The sequence below is a fragment of the Bolinopsis microptera genome, chromosome 11, assembly GCF_026151205.1.
Source record: "Bolinopsis microptera isolate Bmic1 chromosome 11, MBARI_Bmic_1.0, whole genome shotgun sequence".
Taxonomy (NCBI): domain Eukaryota; kingdom Metazoa; phylum Ctenophora; class Tentaculata; order Lobata; family Bolinopsidae; genus Bolinopsis; species Bolinopsis microptera.
Window position 1 is genome coordinate 14,129,865 of NC_087082.1, and position 16,415 is coordinate 14,146,279.

The 16,415-nt window shown below is 36.7% G+C and overlaps 1 protein-coding gene across 1 annotated transcript in view; it reads left to right on the plus strand.

Annotated features, from left to right (window-relative positions):
- Nucleotides 1–16,415, plus strand: part of LOC134823488 (double-strand-break repair protein rad21 homolog A-like) — a 901,854-nt gene that overhangs the window by 184,777 nt on the left and 700,662 nt on the right. The window lies entirely within an intron of this gene.

Below are 16,415 nucleotides of genomic sequence, written 5' to 3' on the forward strand. Positions count from 1 at the left end.
TTTGGCAGGGGACCCCAAGATTGGCTATCAAGTATTACTATTAGATACGTGAGGGGCATACAGAATTAAATTGCGGTGTGTTTGGACTGAGCGAGTTTTAACTACGAAAATGTGATGCATTTTTTTAGAATATAATAGGCGGCCGCGGGTTTATACTTTTGCATTTCAACTGCAATAGTGAAGTCCCGGGCGTAGGCACGGGTTACACTAGTTATAAGATAATAATAATAAGAACTGGCTGAAAATCATGTGAAACTGAGAAGTGCCAAAAACATTTTTTGGAGAATGTGGCCTTTTATAGTTATACTATGATAATTCTGTCGAAAACAGAGATACAAATGAAATAAAATTTGCGAGAATGAGAGATATAGTGCTATTAGTATTTTCATTATTCACCTCTACAATTACAAGCAATTGAATTAAAAGCTCAAGTCTCGAACTTTGGGAGCAAAGTACAAAATGTATGACTAACGAAACAATTAGCAATAAACAATTAGCAATAAACAACAATTATCACAATAAATAGAGAAATACTGAATCATAACGTCTGCAGCTTTGTGTTCGCAATGAATATGATCTTAACCGAATAGTACCGCTCTCTCCTCAAGCTGAGTATAAAAAGGGGTGACTGACAACTGAACCCAATTGAACCTAGTTCCCACGCAGTTAACAGGCACCCAATCAGCTAAAGTCTTGATCACGTGCCATAGTACTGAATCACGTGATGCAAGTGTTATGTGTTACTTCCCTAAGGGTGGGGCTTGAAACTATACCACGGTTAATCAGCAATATGTCTATGAATCTTATTAGGAAGTGTTAGGTTACGAGTAACGACGTGAACTGCACTGCTTGCTAATAAGCAACAATTATATAGACCCTTCGAAGACTGACGGACAACTTCACCCAATTAACTAATAAATTTAAAAACTTTTAGCTGCGCGGGAGCTCTGTTTCTAATTCATGTGCGATGTTATCGGTTGAAACATAAGGCCCACGGTAATACTAATATTAATAAGCCATAAGAGATGTATAATGTAGGTACACATTACACATTATGAATAATCAATCGGACACTCATCAAAACATAGCAAGAAGCAAGAAGCTACCACGTGTGAAACCGAGATATAGAGCTTATAGTTATAGTTATATCAGTGCAGAAACTATGTATCGTTTCAATATAATATAGAATAATTTCAACATAGAATAATACTACATACACAGTAATGTGATTCAACATCCTGAATATCCTTTGCGAGATTTACAATCCCCATGATGGCATTCTGTAAATAGAATTAATAGATTATGTTATATTTTAACACAGATTTTACACAAAATTGTGATTCCACTTATGAAATTGCACGAACAGGGATAAAAATGTAACATTTCTGCAGCAGTGATGGCAATACAATGAAAGCATATTAGGGGTCGGGTAACAAATAATAGTTATGAACAGTAGCTGGTAAAATGGTATGCAGTCATGAAACTCAATTATATTCAGATAAAAATAGGCGTCGAAATTTCACTATAACGATTAATGATATAGTTTCTGTCTGCGTAAACCCGTTTCATAAATAAAAAAAAGCTTAGGGGCTTTTTAACTTAGTATAGGGGCCAACTTACAGTCAACTATAGATGGCAAATGACACGATTGGGTGCTGGAAGTTTGATTTGGGTCGGAGGAAGCTTACAACAGACAGTTTGGACGAAATTTTTGCCCACAAACCAATAACTCAATTAAATGATGATGGTATCATACCAAATTAGAGTGCTGGAAGTCAAAATCTCGAAATATTACACTGTCCCATACTCTGTCCCATTTTCAGTTTTTGAAGCTGAAATTTCCAGGGCCGAAATTTTACAGTTTCTACCGAATTTCTGATCTGCAACCAATTAGTCAGTCAACTATAGATGGCAAATGACACGATTGGGGTGCTGGAAGTTTGATTTGGGTCGGAGGAAGCTCACAGCAGAAATCTTAACAAAACGAAACGTTGTATTTTCAAAACTCTGTCCCATTTTCAGATATGAAATTTTCTGAACACACATTTGACAGTTTGGATGAAATTTTTGTCCACAAACTAATTAGTCAGTTAATTGATGATGGTATGATACCAAATTGGAGTGCTGGAAGTCAAAATCTCGAAAAAAATTGGAAAATCATAATGTCCCATACTCTGTCTCATTTTCAGTTTTTGAAGCAGAAATTTCCAGGGCCGAAATTTTACAGTTTTTACCGAATTTCTGATCTGCAACCAATTAGTCAGTCAACTATAGATGGCAAATGACACGATTGGGGTGCTGGAAGTTTGATTTGGGTCGGAGGAAGCTCACAGCAGAAATCTTAACAAAACGAAACGTTGTATTTTCAAAACTCTGTCCCATTTTCAGATATGACATTTTCTGAACACACATTTGACAGTTTGGATGAAATTTTTGTCCACAAACTAATTACTCAGTTAATTGATGATGGTATGATACCAAATTGGAGTGCTGGACGTCAAAATCTCGAAAAAATTGGAAAATCATAATGTCCCATACTCTGTCCCATTTTCAGTTTTTGAAGCTGAAATTTCCAGGGCCGAAATTTTACAGTTTTGACCGAATTTCTGATCTGCAACCAATTAGTCAGTCAACTATAGATGGCAAATGACACGATTGGGGTGCTGGAAGTTTGATTTGGGTCAGAGGAAGCTCACAGCAGAAATCTTAACAAAACGAAAAGTTGTATTTTCAAAACTCTGTCCCATTTTCAGATATGAAATTTTCTGAACACACATTTGACATCAAATAACGGAGTAGTTCGCTGTTTATTAGTCTCATGATTGAAATACTGATATCTGGATATTATCCGGTTGGAAGAGACAAGGACAAGTGAAACAAGGAAGTTAGGAGTAAGGGCAAATTTTCGGCGTCAACGCCATCTTCAGGCTAAAATTGTTATAAATGTTAGTATATAATAAATGCTTCTATACTAGTTAAAATGCTAAATTAAAATTACACACACTGAATACAGGTTACATCAAATGGTATTGTACATTACATTGAAAATAGTGATGTACACACGTTTTACACTCTGTCCAAGTACATAATATCTACTGAACAGCAGGGTCGTGTGCTATTTGTTTAAATTTGTCTTTGAATATGTTGTAAAAGAAATCCCTTAAGCTTCTCGCACTCTTCTTTGTTATTGATACTAGGTTTAAATAAATTAATGTAGTAAGCTTCTGTCACTTTACGTTTAATGGTGCTATATAAGTTAATTTCTAAAATATCGAAGGAAATATCTGGTTCTATGTTATCGTGAAACTCTGAATAATGAGCAGCCAACGCATTATCAGGATAGGTTAAAGGCCTGTTGACTGCTCTTCGATGCTCTGAAAATCTATCGTGTGCTGTTCTACTCGTTTCCCCTATATATAGCTCTTGACATAATTTACACGTAACTTTGTATATGACACATTTTGGTTTGCAGTCGTGATTTGTTGTGATGAGTGGACATATGATACAGTTTGGTATGGTGCAGTGTGGTTTGTCGTGTGGTCGTGATTAACATAAGATCTCTGAGAGTTTCTTACCTGGTGTGAATATGAATTTGACCGGTAAGTTGTGTGAGAGGGCAAATTGAGTGACTTCTTTGGAAAATGGCTCGTTGATGAATGGTAGAGTGCATGTTACGTGGTCGGTATCTTGTATGATGTAGTCCATCTCAAACGAGGACCCATACCAGTTGCTCAAATGGGAAATTGACTATCTTCTTTAAGAGAATTTAAACAAATAGCACACGACCCTGCTGTTCAGTAGATATTATGTACTTGGACAGAGTGTAAAACGTGTGTACATCACTATTTTCAATGTAATGTACAATACCATTTGATGTAACCTGTATTCAGTGTGTGTAATTTTAATTTAGCATTTTAACTAGTATAGAAGCATTTATTATATACTAACATTTATAACAATTTTAGCCTGAAGATGGCGTTGACGCCGAAAATTTGCCCTTACTCCTAACTTCCTGGTTTCACTTGTCCTTGTCTCTTCCAACCGGATAATATCCAGATATCAGTACACATTTGACAGTTTGGATGAAATTTTTGCCCACAAACCAATAAGTCAATTAAATGATGATGGTATGATACCAAATTGGAGTGCTGGAAGTCAAAATCTCGGAAAAAATTAGAAAATCATAATGTCCCATACTCTGTCTCATTTTCAGTTTTTGAAGCTGAAATTTCCAGGGCCGAAATTTTACAGTTTCCGAATTTCTGATCTGCAACCAATTAGTCAGTCAACTATAGATGGCAAATGACACGATTGGGGTGCTGGAAGTTTGATTTGGGTCGGAGGAAGCTCACAGCAGAAATCTTAACAAAACGAAAAGTTGTATTTTCAAAACTCTGTCCCATTTTCAGATATGAAATTTTCTAAACACACATTTGACAGTTTAGATGAAATTTTTGCCCACAAACCAATAAGTCAGTTAAATGATGATGGTATCATACCAAATTGGAGTGCTGGAAGTCAACATCTCGAAAAATCACACTGTCCCATACTCTGTCCCATTTTCAGTTTTTGAAGCAGAAATTTCCAGGGCCGAGATTTTACAGTTTTTACTGAATTTCTGATCTGCAACCAATTAGTCAGTCAACTATAGATGGCAAATGACACGATTGGGGTGCTGGAAGTTTTATTTGTTTCGGCGGAAGCTCACAGCAGAAATCTTAACAAAGCGAAACGTTGTATTTTCAAAACTCTGTCCCATTTTCAGATATGAAATTTTCTGAACACACATTTGACAGTTTGGATGAAATTTTTGCCCACAAACCAATAAGTTAGTTAAATGATGATGATATGATACCAAATTGGAGTGCTGGAAGTCAAAATCTCGAAAAAAATTGGAAAATCATAATGTCCCATACTCTGTCCCATTTTCAGTTTTTGAAGCTGAAATTTCCAGGGCCGAAATTTTACAGTTTTTACCGAATTTCTGATCTGCAACCAATTAGTCAGTCAACTATAGATGGCAAATGACACGATTGGGTTGCTGGAAGTTTGATTTGGGTCGGAGGAAGCTCACAGCAGAAATCTTAACAAAGCGAAACGTTGTATTTTCAAAACTCTGTCCCATTTTCAGATATGAAATTTTCTGAACACATTTGACAGTTTGGATGAAATTTTTTCGCCCACAAACCAATAAGTCAATTAAATGATGATGGTATGATACCAAATTGGAGTGCTGGAAGTCAAAATCTCGGAAAAAATTGGAAAATCATAATGTCCCATACTCTGTCCCATTTTCAGTTTTTGAAGCTGAAATTTCCAGGGCCGAAATTTTACAGTTTTGACCGAATTTCTGATCTGCAACCAATTAGTCAGTCAACTATAGATGGCAAATGACACGATTGGGGTGCTGGAAGTTTGATTTGGGTCGGAGGAAGCTCACAGCAGAAATCTTAACAAAACGAAACGTTGTATTTTCAAAACTCTGTCCCATTTTCAGATATGAAATTTTCTGAACACACATTTGACAGTTTGGATGAAATTTTTGCCCACAAACCAATAAGTCAATTAAATGATGATGGTATGATACCAAATTGGAGTGCTGGAAGTCAAAATCTCGGAAAACATTGGAAAATCATAATGTCCCATACTCTGTCTCATTTTCAGTTTTTGAAGCTGAAATTTCCAGGGCCGAAATTTTACAGTTTTTACCGAATTTCTGATCTGCAACCAATTAGTCAGTCAACTATAGATGGCAAATGACACGATTGGGGTGCTGGAAGTTTGATTTGGGTCGGAGGAAGCTCACAGCAGAAATCTTAACAAAACGAAAAGTTGTATTTTCAAAACTCTGTCCCATTTTCAAATACGAAATTTTCTGAACACACATTTGACAGTTTGGATGAAATTTTTGCCCACAAACCAATAAGTCAATTAAATGATGATGGTATGATACCAAATTGGAGTGCTGGAAGTCAAAATCTCGGAAAAAATTGGAAAATCATAATGTCCCATACTCTGTCTCATTTTCAGTTTTTGAAGCTGAAATTTCCAGGGCCGAAATTTTACAGTTTTTACCGAATTTCTGATCTGCAACCAATTAGTCAGTCAACTATAGATGGCAAATGACACGATTGGGGTGCTGGAAGTTTGATTTGGGTCGGAGGAGGCTCACAGCAAAAATCTTAACAAAACGAAAAGTTGTATTTTCAAAACTCTGTCCCATTTTCAGATATGAAATTTTCTAAACACACATTTGACAGTTTAGATGAAATTTTTGCCCACAAACCAATAAGTCAGTTAAATGATGATGGTATCATACCAAATTGGAGTGCTGGAAGTCAACATCTCGAAAAATCACACTGTCCCATACTCTGTCCCATTTTCAGTTTTTGAAGCAGAAATTTCCAGGGCCGAGATTTTACAATTTTTACCGAATTTCTGATCTGCAACCAATTAGTCAGTCAACTATAGATGGCAAATGACACGATTGGGGTGCTGGAAGTTTTATTTGGGTCGGTGGAAGCTCACAGCAGAAATCTTAACAAAGCGAAACGTTGTATTTTCAAAACTCTGTCCCATTTTCAGATATGAAATTTTCTGAACACACATTTGACAGTTTGGATGAAATTTTTGCCCACAAACCAATAAGTTAGTTAAATGATGATGATATGATACCAAATTGGAGTGCTGGAAGTCAAAATCTCGAAAAAAATTGGAAAATCATAATGTCCCATACTCTGTCCCATTTTCAGTTTTTGAAGCTGAAATTTCCAGGGCCGAAATTTTACAGTTTTGACCGAATTTCTGATCTGCAACCAATTAGTCAGTCAACTATAGATGGCAAATGACACGATTGGGTTGCTGGAAGTTTGATTTGGGTCAGAGGAAGCTCACAGCAGAAATCTTAACAAAGCGAAAAGTTGTATTTTCAAAACTCTGTCCCATTTTCAGATATGAAATTTTCTGAACACACATTTGACATCAAATAACGGAGTAGTTCGCTGTTTATTAGTCTCATGATTGAAATACTGATATCTGGATATTATCCGGTTGGAAGAGACAAGGACAAGTGAAACAAGGAAGTTAGGAGTAAGGGCAAATTTTCGGCGTCAACGCCATCTTCAGGCTAAAATTGTTATAAATGTTAGTATATAATAAATGCTTCTATACTAGTTAAAATGCTAAATTAAAATTACACACACTGAATACAGGTTACATCAAATGGTATTGTACATTACATTGAAAATAGTGATGTACACACGTTTTACACTCTGTCCAAGTACATAATATCTACTGAACAGCAGGGTCGTGTGCTATTTGTTTAAATTTGTCTTTGAATATGTTGTAAAAGAAATCCCTTAAGCTTCTCGCACTCTTCTTTGTTATTGATACTAGGTTTAAATAAATTAATGTAGTAAGCTTCTGTCACTTTACGTTTAATGGTGCTATATAAGTTAATTTCTAAAATATCGAAGGAAATATCTGGTTCTATGTTATCGTGAAACTCTGAATAATGAGCAGCCAACGCATTATCAGGATAGGTTAAAGGCCTGTTGACTGCTCTTCGATGCTCTGAAAATCTATCGTGTGCTGTTCTACTCGTTTCCCCTATATATAGCTCTTGACATAATTTACACGTAACTTTGTATATGACACATTTTGGTTTGCAGTCGTGATTTGTTGTGATGAGTGGACATATGATACAGTTTGGTATGGTGCAGTGTGGTTTGTCGTGTGGTCGTGATGAACATAAGATCTCTGAGAGTCAGTAAGTTGTGTGAGAGGGCAAATTGAGTGACTTCTTTGGAAAATGGCTCGTTGATGAATGGTAGAGTGCATGTTACGTGGTCGGTATCTTGTATGATGTAGTCCATCTCAAACGAGGACCCATACCAGTTGCTCAAATGGGAAATTGACTATCCGGAAAGCCGTCAGGATTTCACCCCATTCCTCGACACCCAGATAAAGATCGACGAACAGGGAACACTACACCACAAATTCTACAGAAAGAAGCAGAAAAAGAATATCACACTGCACGCCAACAGCCACCACAATGAGGGAACTAAAGTAGCCACAATCAAGAACTTCTACAAAACGGCTGCTTTTTGCTCATCAACACCAGAGTATAAAGAAGAGTCCATGAAGATAGTAGACAACTTGTTGGTCAACAACGGTTATCAAGACCCACGACGTATAAACAAAACAGGACGACTTCACCCTCTCTCACCTACAACACGTCATAACCCTTCATCATCAAACATACAAGATACCGACCACGTAACATGCACTCTACCATTCATCAACGAGCCATTTTCCAAAGAAGTCACTCAATTTGCCCTCTCACACAACTTACCGGTCAAATTCATATTCACACCAGGTAAGAAACTCTCAGAGATCTTATGTTCATCACGACCACACGACAAACCACACTGCACCATACCAAACTGTATCATATGTCCACTCATCACAACAAATCACGACTGCAAACCAAAATGTGTCATATACAAAGTTACGTGTAAATTATGTCAAGAGCTATATATAGGGGAAACGAGTAGAACAGCACACGATAGATTTTCAGAGCATCGAAGAGCAGTCAACAGGCCTTTAACCTATCCTGATAATGCGTTGGCTGCTCATTATTCAGAGTTTCACGATAACATAGAACCAGATATTTCCTTCGATATTTTAGAAATTAACTTATATAGCACCATTAAACGTAAAGTGACAGAAGCTTACTACATTAATTTATTTAAACCTAGTATCAATAACAAAGAAGAGTGCGAGAAGCTTAAGGGATTTCTTTTACAACATATTCAAAGACAAATTTAAACAAATAGCACACGACCCTGCTGTTCAGTAGATATTATGTACTTGGACAGAGTGTAAAACGTGTGTACATCACTATTTTCAATGTAATGTACAATACCATTTGATGTAACCTGTATTCAGTGTGTGTAATTTTAATTTAGCATTTTAACTAGTATAGAAGCATTTATTATATACTAACATTTATAACAATTTTAGCCTGAAGATGGCGTTGACGCCGAAAATTTGCCCTTACTCCTAACTTCCTTGTTTCACTTGTCCTTGTCTCTTCCAACCGGATAATATCCAGATATCAGTACACATTTGACAGTTTGGATGAAATTTTTGCCCACAAACCAATAAGTCAATTAAATGATGATGGTATGATACCAAATTGGAGTGCTGGAAGTCAAAATCTCGGAAAAAAAAAAAATTAGAAAATCATAATGTCCCATACTCTGTCTCATTTTTTCAGGTTTTCTGAAGCTGTGAAAAATTTTCCAGGGCCGGAAATTTTTTTTACATTTTTTGAACCGGAATTATTTCTGATCTGGCGCACATACCAAAATTTTAGGGTCAGTCAAAACTATAGATGGCCCAAAATGGGGGGGGGTGACACGATTTTTTGGGGTTTGCGGAAGTTATTTTTTTTTTGATTTTGCGGGTCGGAGGAAGCTCCACCGCAGGAAAAAAAAATTCTTAACAAAAGCGAAATAGTTGTATTTTTCACAAACTCTCCTGTCCCCATTTTCAGCATTGGGAAATTTTTATGACAACAAACACATTTGGGAACCCCAGTTTTTGGATGAAAATTTTCTGCCCACCCAATACCCAATAAGGTTTCAATTAAAATGGATGGGATGTTTTTATGGGATACCCCCAAAAAAAAAATTTGGGAGTGCTGGGAAGTCAAAAAATCTCGGATAAAAAAAAATTCCCCCGGAAAAATTTTTTCCATTTACATTTGTCCCATTTAACTCATTGTCTCATTTTCCAGTTATTTGATGGATTTGTTGTTAATTTTTTTCCCAGGGGGGCCGGAAAAATTTTACAGGTTTTTTTACCGAAATTTTTTCTGATCTGCAAACCAATTTAGGTCCAGTGTTTTTCAATAAACCAAAAAAAAAAACTTTAGATGGCCAATAATGGGGGACACCGATTGGGGTTCTGGGAAGGTTTTTGATTTGGGGTTAGGAGGAAAAGCTCACCCCCAGCAGAAAACATCTTAACAAAAAAACGTAAAATCGTTTGACGTTTTGTATTTTTCAACAATACTCTGTTCCACCAATTTCCAAAATATGAATTTTTTCTGATCAACACATTTGGGGACCAAGTTTTGAGATGAAAAATTTTTATGTCCACCAAAATAAAAATATAAATTAAGTTCAGTTAATTGAGGTAATTGGTATTGATTTACCCAAAATTTTGGGAGAGTGCTGGAAGTTTTCCAAAAAAAAAATTCTCGGGAAAAAAAATAAAATTGGAAATTCTAAATTTTTCCCATTTTACCTCTGGGTTCCCCATTGTTTCAGTTTTGAAGCTGAAATTTTCCCACAGGGGCCGGAAATTTTTTTATAACCCAGTTTTTACCGAAATATCATTTTCTGGAATTCTTGACAAACCCAATTTAGTCAGGTCACTATACTTTTTATAGGAATGGGCAAATTGACACGATTCTGAGGGCTGCTGGGAAGGGTTTTATTTTGTTTTCGGGCGGAAGGCTCACAGCAGGGGGGGGGAAAATATCTTAAAATCAAAAACCAAAACGCGAAAACCGTTGTTATTTTCAACCAATACTCTGGTCCCCATTTTTCAGATATGAAATTTTTCTGAAAAAACACCACAAATGGGGGAAAAAGTTTTTGGATTTGAACAAATTTTTGCCCACAAAAAACCCAAATAAGTAAGTTAAAATTGGATTGATTAGATATGATACCAAAATTGGGAAGTGCTGGAAAGGTCAAAATCTCGGGGAAAAAAATTGGGAAATAAATTCATAATGTCCCATTCTAGGGGTTTTTTCCCCCCATTTTTCACGTTTTTGGTAAAGGGCTGGGGAAAATTTCCAGGGGGGCCGAAAATTTTTACCAGTTTTTAAACCGAATTTTCTGTATTCTTGCAACCAATTAGTCAGTCTAACTATACGATGGCGCCACAAAATGACCACGATTTGGGGTTGCTGGATGTTTTTGGATTTGGGTCGTAGGGGAATGCTCCACAAAGCAGAAAATCTTAAAACAAAAGCGGAAAAACGTTGGTATTTTCAAAAAAACTCTGTTTCCCATTTTTCAGATATGAATTTTTTACTGACATAAAAACACAAATTTATTTGACAGTTTTGGGATGAAAAAATTTTTTCTGTCCCCCAACAAAACCAAATAAGTCAATTTAAATGATGGATGGGTTTTATGGATACCAAAATTGGGGAGTTTGGCTGGGGGAAGTCCAAAGATCTTCGGAAAAAAAAACATTGGGGGGTAAATTCAATATTTGTGTTTTTTTCCCCCATACTCTGTTCCCTTTTTCAGTTTTTTGGAAGCTGGAAATTTTCCAGGGCCGGGGAGATTTTTTTACAGTTTTGGGACCGGAAAAATTTTCTGATTCTCGCAAACCCAATTAGTCCAGTCAACTTATAAGATTTGGTAAAAATGACCACGTGTGGGGTGCTGGAAGTTTGGATTTGGGTACGGGAGGGGGAAAAAGGGCTCACAGGGGCAGAAAATCTTAACAAAACGAAATAAACGTTTGTTATTTCAAAAACTCTGTCCCCATTTTTCTTAGGATATGGATAATTTTTCTGGAAACCAACCTCATTTGGGGGGCCAGTTTGGATGAAAATTTTTTTTGCCCCACCAAAACCCCCAATAAGTTCAATTAAAATTTTAGATGATGGGGCTGTCTTATTGGATTTCCAAATTTGTGAGTTGGCCCGGAAGTCAAAAATCTCGGAAACAATGGAAAAATCCATTTTTTTAATAGTTCCCATAACTCCTGATCTTTTCATTTTTTCTGTTTTTTGAAAGCTGGAAAAATTTCCCAGGGGGCCGAGAAAATTTTTTACCAGGTTTTTTACCGTAATTTTTCTGGGATTCTCTGCAAACCCCAATTTAGTCAGTCAAAAAACTATAGTGATGGTGCAAATGTACACGATTGGGGTTGGGGTGCTGGGGGAAAGTTTGGTTTGGGTCGGAGGGAAAAAATGCTTCCACAGCAGAAATCTTAAACAAAAAACGTTATAAAAAAGGTTTCTTTGTTATTTTCAAAAAAAAAACTCTGTCCCATTTTCAAATTAACGAAATTTTCCTCTGAACAACCACCAATTTGAACAGTTTTGGGGATGGAAAATTTTTGCCCACACATAAACCAATAAAAGTCCAATGTAAATGATGTTTGGGTTATTTGATTAACCCCAAAAAATTGGAGTTGCTGGGAAGTCCAAAAATCTTTCGGAAAAAAAAAAAATTGGGAATTTCATTATGGTATTCCCCATTACTCTGTTGTTTCTCTTTTTCAGTTTTTTGAATCTGAAATTTCCAGATACAACGTAAATATTAACAAGTGGTTTTTTTACCGAAATTTCTTGATCTGCAACCATATTTTTAGTCAGTCAACTATAGATGGGCAAAATGAACACAACGATTGGGGTTGCGGGGGAAGGTTTTGATTTTGGGTTCGGGAGGGATGGGGGGGCCTTCCCACACGGCCAAAATATTCTTAAACAAAAAAATACGGTTATAGGGGGGGTTTTTGTATTTTCAAAAATAATTCTGTTTTTCCCTTTTTTCCAGAATATGGAAAATTTTCTAAAAAACAATGACAAATAATTTTGACAGTTTTAGTGATGAAATTTTTTTGGCCCAACAAAAAAACCCAAATAAGTTCAGTTGTTACAGGATTGGATTGGGTTATCAATTATCCAAAAAATTGGGAGAGCCTGGAAGATCAATACACTCTCGAAAAAAAAAAATTCACACTCTTTGTCCCATTGTACTCTGGTCCCATTTTCAGGTTTTTTGAAGCAGAAAAAATTTTTTTGTATTCCAAGGGGCCCGGGGGATTTTTTACCAATTTTTACCGAAATGTCTTGATCTGGCAAAACCATATTTTAGTCAGTCAAAAACTGTATTAGATGGCAAATGGACACCGATTGGGGAGCTGGAAAGTTTTTATGTATTTGGGGGTCGGTGGGGAAAAGCCTTTCACAGCAAGTGAAAAAATCCTTAAAAAAACAAAGCGTTAATACGTTGTATATTTTCAAAACCTCTGGGCGTCCATTTTCAGATATGAAATTTTTTAATGAACGAACAACATTTGTGGGACCAAGTTTGGATGAAAAATTTTTGGCCCCACAAAAACTAAAAAGTTAATGTTTTAGATTGATGGGATGATTATTGTATACCCAAAATTTGGGGAGTTTTTGCTGGGCGGGAAGTCAAAATCTGCGAAAAAACAAAATATGGGGAAAAATTTTCATAATTGTTCCCATACTTCTGTTCCCATTGTTCAGTTTTTGAAGCTTGAAAGATTTTCCACGGGGGGGCCGAAAAATTAATTTTTTACCTGTTTTTTTAACCGGGAATTTTCCTGGATCTGACAACCCAATTTTAGTTCAGTCCAAAATTTAAAGAATGGCAAATTGGCGGAAAACACGGGATTGGGGGGGTTTTGCTGGAGTTTTGATTTTGGTCGGAGGAAGCTCACCCGGCAGATAATTTCTTAACCAAAACGAAACAACGTTCTGTAGATTTTTCAAAAAAAATATAACTCTGTTTTCCCAATTCCCTATTTATGAAATATTTCGCTTGAACACAACACAGTTGACATTTTTTGCGATGGGAAATGTTTTTGTCCCACAAGGGGGGGGGGTCCCAAAACTACCAAAAAAATTTCGATACGATTCTTCAAAAAATTTTAGGGGTTTTTTTTGCGTATCGTTATTTTTTTTCGTATTTTTTTTGGTATTTTTTTAACCAAAATGTTTTTTACCTACTAGGAAAAATAAAAACGGAACAATTATTCCAGAGGAACATGGATCTATACCATCCAATTGGTTTTCTTCCGTTGGTATCTTTGGTTTATTTACCACTGTATGGGGCCAATTCAGGAGAAGGATAAATAAGGGGGGGACGAAGCAATAAAAAAAAAAAAATGCAGTGAACAAATTAATGAAAAAATGCAACAAAATTTACTCGATTACCTATACAATTAATAAATTGGGGAAGTTTAGTGCTTGTCAAATTTTTCACACGTAAGGCGTTAATATGTCAAAATCCCACTGGGGGTATTATCACCCAAATTTTCAGGATATTATGATTGTATTAATTTTGTGGAATTTATGAAGGTATCTTCTTTTGAATGGCTTACATCCAAAAGAATTTTATTTTGCCAAAATACGCATACTTTTAAAAAAAATCTGGTAAGTTTGGGGTTCCCTAAAAAACGAAAAAATTTAATCGGGCTTCGGGGCTGGAAACCCATGTTTTTTTGAAAACGGGGGTGGGGCCCAAAAAAGTCAGTACCCATACGTTAGCCTTTTATAGAGCTCCGCCGTGTAGTATTTATTTGAAGAAAGCTGTTGGCTTTTTGGCAGGAAGATGGGCATACTGTATTTATTAACTTATGGTTCGAGGATTCCGTCGGGTCAAAAATTTGGATAAAAAATTCGGGGAAATATTTTTTAGAACCACCACGTTGGCCCATTTTTTCAATTTTCCAAAAAAACACCTATATTGTTTTTCTCTGGGAACTTGCTCTTGAAAACCCCCTTAATTTTTTGTTTTCAGGAAGGTACGGTTAGTTAGATTATTACCAAATGTTGCATATGGATCTGAATAACATGAGGCAAAAAACGGGATTAGAAATGGACGGAAAAGGTTAATTTTTTTCAACGGCAATTTTTTCTGTATTCGGTTACACAAATTTATTTGGACCAGGGGTGATTTATGTTGGGGGGAACCCCCCCCACCGTGGGGGGGATGACCCACGGGACAACCTTAAATTGGGGGGGGGGGGGTGGACCCTTTAATACATTTTCTTCATTTTAAATGTTTTACGGGGGGTAGTAGTGTTAAAACGGGGGACACTTTTATCCACGTGGATTAGGTAAAACCAATTCACCTGATCCCACACGTATACACGAATAAAAAAACTTCGTTATTATTTATGGGCTTTTCATATTCGGTCTTCTGAGGAAAGCTGTGTTATACTGGTGTCGAATTTCTTTTTCATGGGGGGGGACAAAACGTAAATTTCGGGAAATAGGGCCAAAACCACATTTCCCTATAAAACATTATTTTAGGACTGTTCCGGGACTATCCCAAAAAACTATCAAAAATAAAAATTGTGAAAATTGGGAACCTCCCATTTGGGAAAAAAAAAAAAATTTAAAAACGCGTATATTTTTTCCAAAAGTTTGACAAATTTTCCTCGATAACCAGTGGTGGTACTAAGGTTTCTTTACCAGAAAGGGACTAAGTATTTAAAAATTGGGTGGCACTCAGTGGGGGGGGGACTGAGCTATAAAGGCCAACGTTGGGTTAAATGACATGTGTGCCCACCCTGTATATTTTATTTAATTTATATAGGGAATTAAGGGGGGGGGGTGGGGGACTATTTATATGGGCAGCACCCAAAACATTTCATTGTATTATATATTTTCTAATTTTCAGATCTCTCTTTAGGATTAAAAATAACTTTATTACACAAATTGAGGTTATTTGTTTTATATAGTTAACAAACTTAAGTTCTTAGGGATTAACAAATAAGAGGGGAAAAAATAACTTTCAAATGTTCTTCTTTTAGGTGATCATCTTCAAAAAGTTTTCTTTTGAAGGTAAATTATCTCTACCATCTACCATCGGTCTTCCAACCAACACACATATTATGGTTTCTGATGGGTAGTAGGAAATCAAATAGGAAGTTAGTGGGGTTACACGGGCCCAGTACAGACGGACTGTTTCGGCTGTTTCGCATTGCGACTATTATTTGCGATGTTGACATGATATCAGGAGGCCTGCCCCGGCGGAAAACTTGGCCCATGCTTGCTTGAATTTTTTTTTTTGGTTTCGAACCCATACCCTGGGGTCACCAAGGCACGGAACTTACACGGAGTTTTTACAGTCTTTTACCCAAAGGCGATTCACATGGCCGGAGAAAGTGAAAACACCCTGGGCCGGGATACTGTTAGCCTTTGGGATTTCCGTCCTTTGGGGGGGCGTTTGTATGGGGACCTATGCCATTGATGACCGACCGGTCCGGTTTTCCTTTGAACTTCTCAGCAGCAAGTATACAACATTATGGTACCAGGGCGGCCCGTCGGTTGTGAGGGAAACTCCAGGTGGAAACTGGGTTATTAAATTCTTCCATTTTTCCATACATTTACATCATTCATTGGGGGCCCTTCCAGCTCAGCATCTTTTCCCTGTAATCATCATCAACACTTAGAGGTAACAGTATTTCGGGTTTCAAGGTAGGTAATTCGAGTTTTCCGCACCAAACGTGGGGAACAGCCTTTGTTGTTGGAGCCCACGAAAAATTCATAAGTTCCTTTCCCCCATGTCGGATTTTGCCTTCCCTGAGTGCTTTCCTATGTTTTTCTGGAGGGGCTGGTT